The 10,519-nt window shown below is 39.1% G+C and overlaps 1 protein-coding gene across 1 annotated transcript in view; it reads right to left on the reverse strand.

The window, feature by feature from the left end:
- The window catches only part of LOC125876682 (WD-40 repeat-containing protein MSI4-like), a 1,104,907-nt gene that overhangs the window by 495,417 nt on the left and 598,971 nt on the right, over nt 1–10,519 (reverse strand). The window lies entirely within an intron of this gene.

The following is a 10,519-nucleotide window of genomic DNA, read 5'->3' on the forward strand; positions in this document are numbered from 1 at the left end:
CACAACTCCTACTGCCATACTGCTGGCATCACGCATTAACTCAAAAGATTCGGACCAATTAGGGTTGATGATGATCGGGGTGGATATTAGTTTCACTTTCAAACACTGAAATGAAGCAATACAAGCATCATTAAAGTGTAATTTCACTTCCTTCTCTAGGAGTTTGCATAATGGGAGTGCAATCTTTGAGAAGTCTTTAATGAACCTTCTGTAAAATCATGCGTGCCCTAAGAAGCTGCAAACACCCTTTACTGAAATCGACAGGGGTAATTTCTCAATGACCTCAATCTTGGCCTTGTCAACCTCCATCCCCTTTTGTGATACCATATGCCCAAGAACAATACCTTCTTTTACCATTAAGTGACATTTCTCCCAATTTAAAACCAGATTTGTTTTTACGCATCTTTGGAGTACCTATCCTAAGTGAGTCAAGCATTCTTCAAACGTATCCCCTACGACTGAAAAGTCATCCATGAACACCTCCATAGAGTCTTTGACCATATCTGCAAAAATAGACAGCATGCAACGCTAAAATGTTGTTGGGGAATTACATAGCCCGAATGGCATTCTTTTGAATGTGAAAGTTCCATAAGGGCAAGTAAAAGTGGTTTTCTCTTGATTATCCAGCGCAATAGAGATTTGATTGTAGTCGGAGTATCCATCCAAAAAATAGTACCACTCTTTTTCTGATAACCAATCAAGCATTTGATTCGTAAAAGGCATCGGAAAATGGTCTTTCTCGGTCCATGAGTTAAGCTTTCGGTAGTCCATTCATACTCTTCACCCAGTCACTGGTCTTGTTGGCACAAGTTCTCCTTTTGTATTCTGGACTACGATTATGGCTCCCTTTTTTGGGACACATTGCACCGGACTTACCCACTTACTATCTGCAATAGGTTATATCACCCCTGCATCTAGCCACTTGATGATTTCCTCTTTTACCACCTCTTGCATTGGAGGGTTTAATATCCGTTGATGTTCCACACTACTTGCATTCCTTGTCGAGCTGAATTTTGTAAGTGCATATTCCAGGAGGAATTCCTATTATATCGGCTATTGTCCATCCAATAGATTTTATGTGCTTCCGCAGTATTTCAATGAGAAAATTCACCTGCCTTTCAAGCAGATTGGCGACAATAATTACCGGTAGAGTATTATTGTCTCCTAAGAAGGCATATTTGAGATGTGAGGGTAAGACTTTTAACTCCAAATTTGGTGGTTCTTCTGTTGATGGTTTAGAAGGGGGACTTTCTCTATTTTTGAGATCGATATCCAATTTGATTAGATTTCTTGAATATGCTTCTAATCCTGATAAAGCATCTACCACTTCCTCGTAACCTTGAACTTCGGGTTCATCATAATTAGCAAGCACATATTCAAGGGGCTCATTCTTGCACATTAAATGACTCACACTTGCCACTGCCTTATCTATCACATCATCAGTGGACACCACATGGATGTTACTTGGTTGCTTCATGGACTTACAGTTATTGAAGGTCACCTCATCATCATTCACACGGAACTTCAATTTCCCACTTTCAACATCCACCAGTGCTCTCCCTATAGCTAAGAAAGGCCTTTCCAAAATAATGGGAATTTTGGCATCAATCTCACAGTCTAGAATCACAAAATCAGTCGAAAAGATGAACCGATCCACTTTTACTAATATGTCATAGAATATTCCGACTGGGTGCTTGATTGATCGATCAGCCATGAGGAGTCTCATTATGGTTGCCTTTGGTTCACCCAAACCAAGTCGCTTGTATATTGCATAGGGCATCAAGTTGATACTTGCCCCTAAGTCACACAAGGCTTTAGAAAATTAGAGCATGCCAATTGTGCATGGGGTTGTGAATGCTCCAGGATATTCACTCTTAGTGATTGAATCATTTGTTACAATTGCACTGCAACTATGGGGCACCTCTATCGTTTCATATTCCAAGCTCCTTTTCTTTGTAACTAGTTCTTTATTGAATTTTGTGTATCCCGACATTTCCAACAATGCTTCTACTAGAAGAAGGTTGATTGATAAGCTCTTGAATACAGACAAATTTTTTTTGAACTTCTCATCTTCATTCTTGTTTTTCAAACGTTAGGGAAATGGTGGAGGTATCTTGGGTAAGGGATGTATGACTTTTGGAACTTGAACTTGTTGATCTGCTTCCTCCTGTGGTTTTTTAGTAAGGCCTTGTTGAATAAGCAAATCTTGTTCCTCCACACCTTCACTCTCTTCATGTTTTTTATTATCCTCATTTTCCATCATATGCCCTATTTCCACCTTACCCCTATGAGTAACCATAACCAGCTCTCTTTTAATATGGTCCATGGGTGTTGTGGATGTTAATTGAACTAATAACAAACTCAATTGACCTTCCTGCATTTTGATGACATCTGCATAAGATGTTACTTTGTTGTTCAATGGTGAAAAGTCATCTTTCATTCCTTTTAGTAGATCATCAGAGCCCTTAACTTTATCGAGTATGCATGATAACAAATCATTTACCCGAGGACTACTTGCACTCCTTTTAGATTTCAGGCTTTCACTCAAGTGAATATGGTCCTCTTCCTGATTATCCTGCTCAGCCCCATCTTGCCAATATCTCCCTGGTTCTTCTCCTCTAAAATAGCTCTAACCTTGATTCCCACCCCCCGGTTGATAGCGTGTGTGGAAACCCTCCTCGTATCTTCTGGAGTTCCAACCTTGATTCTGCCCCGGTCTTGAGTAACCGAAAGAAGAACCCTCCTCAACTCGAAACACCCCACGTTTCCCCTTCATATGTTCTTGTCGCATTTCCATTTGAGATAACATCTTCTTGATATTTTCGTCCCTTTCCCTTTCTTTTTCGATCTATTCTTGCGTTATTCGGAAGCATAGTGGGGAGACTTGATCATCTTTGATATATCATGCTTGGTTTACTTCAGTCATACCTAGGATAAATGAGGCTACTTCGAATGATTATAACATTATTCCTCCTTGCACCAATTGATCAGCTATTCCTTTATTCACCGAGTCCAGACTACGATAGAAGTATTGGAGCAGCAACTCACCTGGTAGCACATGCATTGGGCACTTACGCAAAGATCTTTTGAACCTTGTCCATGACTCGTGAATTGGTTCACCCTCCTATTGCTTGAAATTCTGGATATCGTCCCTCAGCTTCATCATTCTTGATAGACGAAAGAATTGTTCGTGAAATGTCGTAACCAACTCCTCCCATGATCTGATGGAGTTTTTCAGGCGCTCAATCAACCATTTAGTGGCTCCCCTAGTTAACGGAAATGGAAATAAGTGAAACTGTATGGATTCTTGAGATAGGTTCTTGAATGATAAAGGGGTTGCACACTTCTACAAAGCTTCTTACATGATCGTGTAGATCTTCATGCTCCAACCCTCCAAATAAACCTCTTGAATGTATGAGTTGGAGTGTTGCGCTGGTAACTTCTAACATTACATTCCCTTCAGCTTGTGGCATGCAAGTTTCACCCATCTAGATGATAAACACTGTTAGCATCGTTGATGTTGTCTCGATGAAAAACACCACATGCTGAGTGGCCCACTTGGCAACTATTGTCCCCGTTTTTACTCATATGGCCTGTTGTGGCACACAAATATTTTAAAAAAAAACTAAAAATTAAACTAGTAAATTACAGCTAAGAAGAACAAAAATTATAATAATCTAAAAATTCTCAAATAACACCACTCCCCGGCAGCGGCGCCATTTTGATGCTTATCGTGACCAACGACACTAACCTACGGTATGAGTGTCTACGATCGTCGATTGTATAGTAACCCAACTAAAGGTTGGGGTCATGTCCCAAGGGAGTGGTTTTGAGAATTGATAGAAAACTAAAATTAAGCTCTAACTAGTCGTAGTTAAAGACATTAATGATTAAAAACATCGTAAATTAAAGGGGGTGACACAAAACTATCAAATATCGATTTGGGTTTTTGTCACAAGTAGTAAAAATAGCTAAAATTAACAAGAAAATCAAGTATGGGAAAATGTTCTTGGGGTGTGACCGCAATACAAGTTTAGATAAGTAGTTGGGTACATGTTTTTGAAAGGAAATTTGTAATATAATAGTGACTAGGCTTATCTTTAAATGGAAATAAGTTTCCTCTCGAGCAACTTATCCTGTTTCAAATGTGTTCCTCTTGGACACCCATTTGCCGCATGAAGACCAGCCTATGCCTTACCCCACTTACTCTCTCGAGCTGAGTGTTAGGATATGGGACTAAGGCTCACTATCTCGGGCTGAACCTCAAGTCGACCCACTCCTTAGGCCATTAGCCTAGTGGTCTTTGTTTTGCGACCTCCCTCTCGGTCAAGCCGAAAACACATGGGCGGATTTGTATTCGCAACTACAAACCCTTTAGATTAAACCACAACCATCAAGTGAAATCACCATTAAACTACATCTAACCTATCACCAAAAAAGACCCAACAATAATATCAACACATATTTGCTAAATCATACCCCAAGAATGGGGGGTTTTAGCCACATCAAGAACTAACAAAATATACCTAAAATGATATTAAAATAAAATGGGTATAAGAAATTAAACCTTGATTTAAGCAAAGGAAGAAGAATGGAGAAGACCCACTTCCAACTTGGAGAAGATGAAATCCTTTTTTCTTCAAGTCTCCCAAAAACCCTCTCCAAACTTGAGAGAAAAATATTGAAAAAGTACTATTCTATTTTGGAAATAAAAATAAATGTTTGACTCCCCTAAAATTAATAAAAAGTTTAGTATTTATAGACATCAGAAAACAGCGCTGGCGGATCTTTCGGTGAAGTTAGTTGATATCGCCGATTGACTTCGGCGACTCCACCTTCGTCTGTCTCTTCGGTGTTTCGTGCTTGCCTTCAGCATCTTCACATTCTGGACCATTGGGTGGTATAGTACTACTTCGTAAAACTATTCGGCGAAGCGCCAACTGCTCCTTTCATCGCCTTTTTGATCCTTCTCCTTCAGGGCTTCACGTACTGGAACAAAGGGCGGAGTATATCCTTTTGGCGAATCGCCAAGTGTGCTTGGCAATGCTCGGGCTTCATCTTCTTCGTTCTTTTTAGCCTTTTTGTTCTTTTTTGCCCCTAAGTGTCCATGCTTTCACTAAAACTTCAAATACCTAAAACTTTAGAGTTTTCATCAGATATTTAGACAAAAGAAACATTCGAGGACATTATTCTTATCAAAATAAAGCCCTAAATGAGTCCAATTTGTGGACTCATCACTCCCACAGTTCAGTCAAACTTCATTGCATTGACCATATGTCAGTATAATCAGTATTCATCATCAGCATGTCTAAATTCGGTCATTGCTTCCAGTTATCTCAATATTCAATATCTATATCATGTTCAGATTATACTCTTGCTTTATTGGTTGTTCAGTTATATGTTTATTTCAGCTTTACTCTATCATGCATGCTCAGTACCTATCAAGTACTGATGCATACTCTATGCTACATCTTCTTGTGATGTAGGTTCAGATTGTCAGCATCCAGATCACACTTAGATCGGTTCCCGATCTCCAGTTCAGCAACATCAGTGGTGAGTCCTCATTCTTCAAGGACAATAGTCATCTTTTCTTTTCATTATTTCAGTCTTTTAGTTTTAGTTTTGCTAGACTTAGTTGGGGCATGTTCCAACACTTTTAGTTAGTTAGAGGCTATTTTTAGACATAGTCAGATTCAGCTTAATACTTTGAGTTTGATATTTCTTTTGTATTAATATCTCATATTTGATATTCATATTTAGTATATGGGTATTCCTCATCATTTCAGATTTAGTTATGATTAGCTTCCGTACCAGTTTTATTTCTCAGTATTATCTTTAGTATGCTCAAGATTATGCCTGTAGGGTTAGCTTAGGGTATCCTAGGTCCCATGTCCACATCTCAGGGGTAGCTTGGGGCGTGACACTACTAATATTTGATATAAAACCATATGAGCTAAATGTAGAGTCTGATGTATGTGTCCCATTGAGAGGACCCAATATACTGTGCCAGAGGTATAGAGGCATGCTGACATGATCACTAAAATAATGCCAACAGAGGGGACTTACAACCTATGGGGGCACGTAGTTCTTGGACTTGAGGTTGATTGACCCTAGTCCACTCGATATTAAGCTTTTCCTAATTTATTAAGTAATTAACATTTTATGACTGAAAGGTGTAATACTGGATAGCTCAATATACTGGCATGTAAACTGAGAATGCAACATTAATATACTGATAATGGACATTCAAAAACTAATGCATGCATGTACTTATCTGAAATATCTGACCTAGCATGTGTAATTCATGAACTTAAAAAACTACATAGCTAGGGTTCTGAATTTATGAAAGAATCTACACCAAAAGATACTGAATTCATGATTATCTGACTTGGATCATTCTAACAGCTAAAACTCAACAATTTCTAACATTTAAGAAACCTTAGGTCCAAATAATACTAAGGGAATCAAGATCTTGACTGAAATCTATGGACCTAATGGGTGAAAGGAACCCACTAGTGAAATCTCACATACCTGGTGACAAATTCCACTGAGAAATCTTTTGATTTTGGCGCTGAAACAGATGAAAATCTGCTGCGTTCTTGGACTAGGAGTTTGATCCACGAACACGGACCATGGTCCGTGACCTGACCTATGGTTCGTATGTCCGGTTGTGGGTCAACACTTAGACAAATTTCTATGGGGTTTCTGGGGAAGGGTCGCAGGTAGCCATCCACGGACCAACAACATGGGCCGTAAGTCTCCCTACAGTCCGTGAGTGGCAACCGTGGGATGCACCTGAAACTCTAAAATTTGCATTTTTGTCTATTTTAGCATACGGGGTGTTACATTATCTCCCCCTTGGGAACATTCATTCTTGAATGATGACTAAACTAGCTAAATTGAAGGGAAAGAGTTGCAATCCTACCACAAAAATACTAAAATTGATTTCTGACTGAAATAAATTCCAAGAATCTGTAAATACGCTGAAAATGAAAGTTCCACCTGAAGGAACATGATGCTAAGACTGAAACTCCACATGAACAACTAAAAAACTAAAAAGGAACTATTACCTCAAGCCGGAAAGGAATCGGAAGGAAAGAAGTAAGGATACATGGCCTTCATGGCTCTTTCTGCTTCTCAAGTAGCTCCCTCTACGGACTGACTCCTCCATAAAACCTTGACTGAAGCGACTTATTTCTTTCTCAACCTTTGAACCTGATGATCATGAATCTCAATTGGCACATCCTCAAAAGTGAGACTATCTTTTACAGCCACAGTTTCTAAAGGTGCAATGGATGCTAGATCACCTACACACTTCTTCAATAACGAAATGTGAAAAACTGGATGCACTGCTGCTAGTTCGGCTGGAAACTCTAACTCATAAACCACATTGCCAAATCTTTTCAAAATCTTGTAAGGGCCTACATATCTAGGACTGAGCTTCTCTTTCTTGCGAAATATCATCACCCCCTTCATAGGTGACACTTTTAGGAAAACCCAATCATCAACTTGGAACTCTAATTCCCTTCTCTTTACATCTGCATAAGACTTCTGGCGACTATGAGCTATCTTAAGTTTATCTCTAATGAGTTGCACTTTCTCCATAGCTTCATCAACTGAATCTGGCCCTATCAAGGCTACTTCACCTACTTCAAACCAACCAACTGGAGATCCACATCTACGGTCATATAATACCTCATAAGGGGCCATTTGAATGATGAAATGATAACTATTATTGTAGGCGAACTTTATAACAGGAAGGTGATCATCCCAACTACTCCTGAAATCGATCACACAAGCTCTCAACATGTCCTCTAATGTTTAAATGGTACGCTCTACCTACCCATATGCCTGTGGATGAAATGTTGTGCTAAGATTAACCTAAGTACAAGACCTTTTAGTAAAGATATCTAAAAATGAGAGATAAATTTGAGAACCTGTATCTCAGATGATAGACAAAGGATCCCCATGCAACCTGAGTATCTCATTAATGTAGAGTTTGGCGTAGTCCTTCGCCGAATTTGTAGTCTTGACCGACAAAAAACGCTAAGACTTAGTAACTCTATCAACTATCACCCAAATGGAATCATATTGTCTGCGAGTACGAGGTAAAGATGTGATGATTGATGTTTATCGTGACCAAGAGACACTAACCTACGGTATGAGTGTCTCAATCGTCGATAGTATAATAACCCAACTAAAAGTTGGGGTCGTGTCCCAAGGGAGTGGTTTTGAGAATTGATAGAAAAATAAAATTAAGCTCTAACTGGTCGTAGCTAAAGTCATTAATGAAAAGAAACATGGTAAATTAAAGGGGGTGACACAACAGTTTGAAATATCAATTTGGGATTTTTGTCAAAAGTAGTAAAAATAGCAAAAATTAACAAGAAAATCAAGAATGGGGAAATGTTCTTGGGGTGTGACCGCAATACAAGTGGAGATAAGTATTTGGGTACATGCTTTTGTAAGGGAATTTGTAAGATAATAGTGACTTGGCTAAGCTTTAGATGGAAATAAGTTCCCTCTCGAGCAACTTACCCCATTTCAAATGCGTTCCTCTCGGACACCAATTTGCCGCATGAAGACCAACCTACGACTTACCCCACTCACTCGCTCGAGCTGAGTGTTAGGATATGGGACTAGGTCTCACCCTCTCAGACTGAACCTCATGTCGACCCACTCCTTAGGCCATTAGTCTAGTGGTCTTGGTTTAGCGACCTCCCTCTCAGGCAAGCCAAAAACACATGGGTGGCTTTGTATTTACAACTACAAACCATTTAGATTAAACCACAACCACTAGGTGTAATCATCATTAAGCTACATCTAACGTATCACCAAGCAAGACCCAACAATAATATCAACACATATTTGCTAAATCACACCCCAAGAATGGGCGATTTTAGCCACACATCAAGATTTAAAAAAATACACCTAAAATGATAGTAAAATCAAATGGGTATAAGAAATTAAACCTTGATTTAAGAAAAGGAAGAAGAATGGAGAAGACCCACTTCCAACTTGGGAAGATGAAACCCTTCTTTCTTCAAGTCTTCCCAAAAACCCTCTCCAAACTTGAGAGAACAATATCCAAAAAGTACTATTCTATTATGAAAATTAAAATAAAAGTTTGACTACCTAAAATTAATAATAAGTTCGGTATTTATAGATTTCACAAAATAGAGCTGGCGGATCTTTCGGTGAAGTTAGTCGATGCCGCCGAATGACTCACGCCATGGAACAAATGTTTTCTTGTCAAATCAGCTTCGAAGAATGGCCGGGAATCACCTTCCAAAAAACAAGAGAGGCAACTCGCCCTTTTTCTGTTTCATCGTCATTTCATGTTTGTCTTCAGTATCTTCACGTTCTGGACATTTGGGGGGTATAGTACTGCGTCGCGGAACTATTCGACAAAGCACCGACTGCTTCTTTCATCGCCTTTTTGATCCTCTTCCTTCAGGTCTTCACATATTAGAACAAAGGGCAGAGTCTGTCCTTTTGGCGAATCGCCAAAGGTTCTTTGGTGATGCTCATGCTTCAGCTTCTTCGTTCTTTTCAGCCTTTTTGTTCCTTTTGCGCCTAAGTGTCCATGCTTCCACTAAAACTTCAAATACCTTAAACTTAAAAGTTTTCATCAGATATTGAGAAAAAATAAGCATTCGAGGACACTATTTCTATCAAAATAAAGCCCTAAATGAGTCCAATTTGTGGACTCATCAACACCCCCAACATAAACTTTTGCTTGTCCTCAAGCAAATTCAAGTTCAGCCATTCAAAAAGGGTGTCTCAAATAGTGCTACACAAGTCTCAATCATGAACATACACAACAAGATTCAAATTACTTATGCAAAGATCAACTGTGCACTCAAAGATTCAAGTTGTGACACACCATTAGCAGAGATTCTCATGCTCGCAATACTTGCTACTTATGTGAGTTCAAGCTCGAAAAAAAGTAACTAAATGCCCTCACATAAAAAATGATTCCATATTCACACACAGAGGTTAATCAATTCAAGATCGGGAATGAAATACAACGCTTACACTCAAAAAGAGGAACACAATGCATGTTTTTACCCATAGGTTTGCCCTTATTTTCCAATCGAGTTTTGATTCGGCTTACTCAAGATCAAAAAGGTATTTCTAAGGCTTGTAATAGAGATGAGTGCAAAGGTATGGTCATTTAGGCTCAATGGCTCCTTCCTCGTGGGATGTGGTATTCTCAAGGCATTCCCTTCTCCTCATTTATCAATTCTTTTTCTAATGCTTCTAAGTCACCTATTTATTCACCTTCATGGCTTGCTTGGAAACCCGATTTCCTTCGTACCTTATTCCACAGTGTTTTTTTTTTAAGAAATTGAAGGGGTTTCCACTTATGCAATCCCATGGGTTAGGGAGGTCTTTTTCTTGCACTTCTTGACTTCTCCCTTTCCTTTTTGCCACATCCCCAACTGAGGATTTCATCCTATGTTAGCTATTCACTAAATCACAAATTAAGAGGATTGTAGGTAGTGGGTCAAATAAG

This window comes from Solanum stenotomum, chromosome 9, assembly GCF_019186545.1.
Source record: "Solanum stenotomum isolate F172 chromosome 9, ASM1918654v1, whole genome shotgun sequence".
Taxonomy (NCBI): Eukaryota; Viridiplantae; Streptophyta; class Magnoliopsida; order Solanales; family Solanaceae; genus Solanum; species Solanum stenotomum.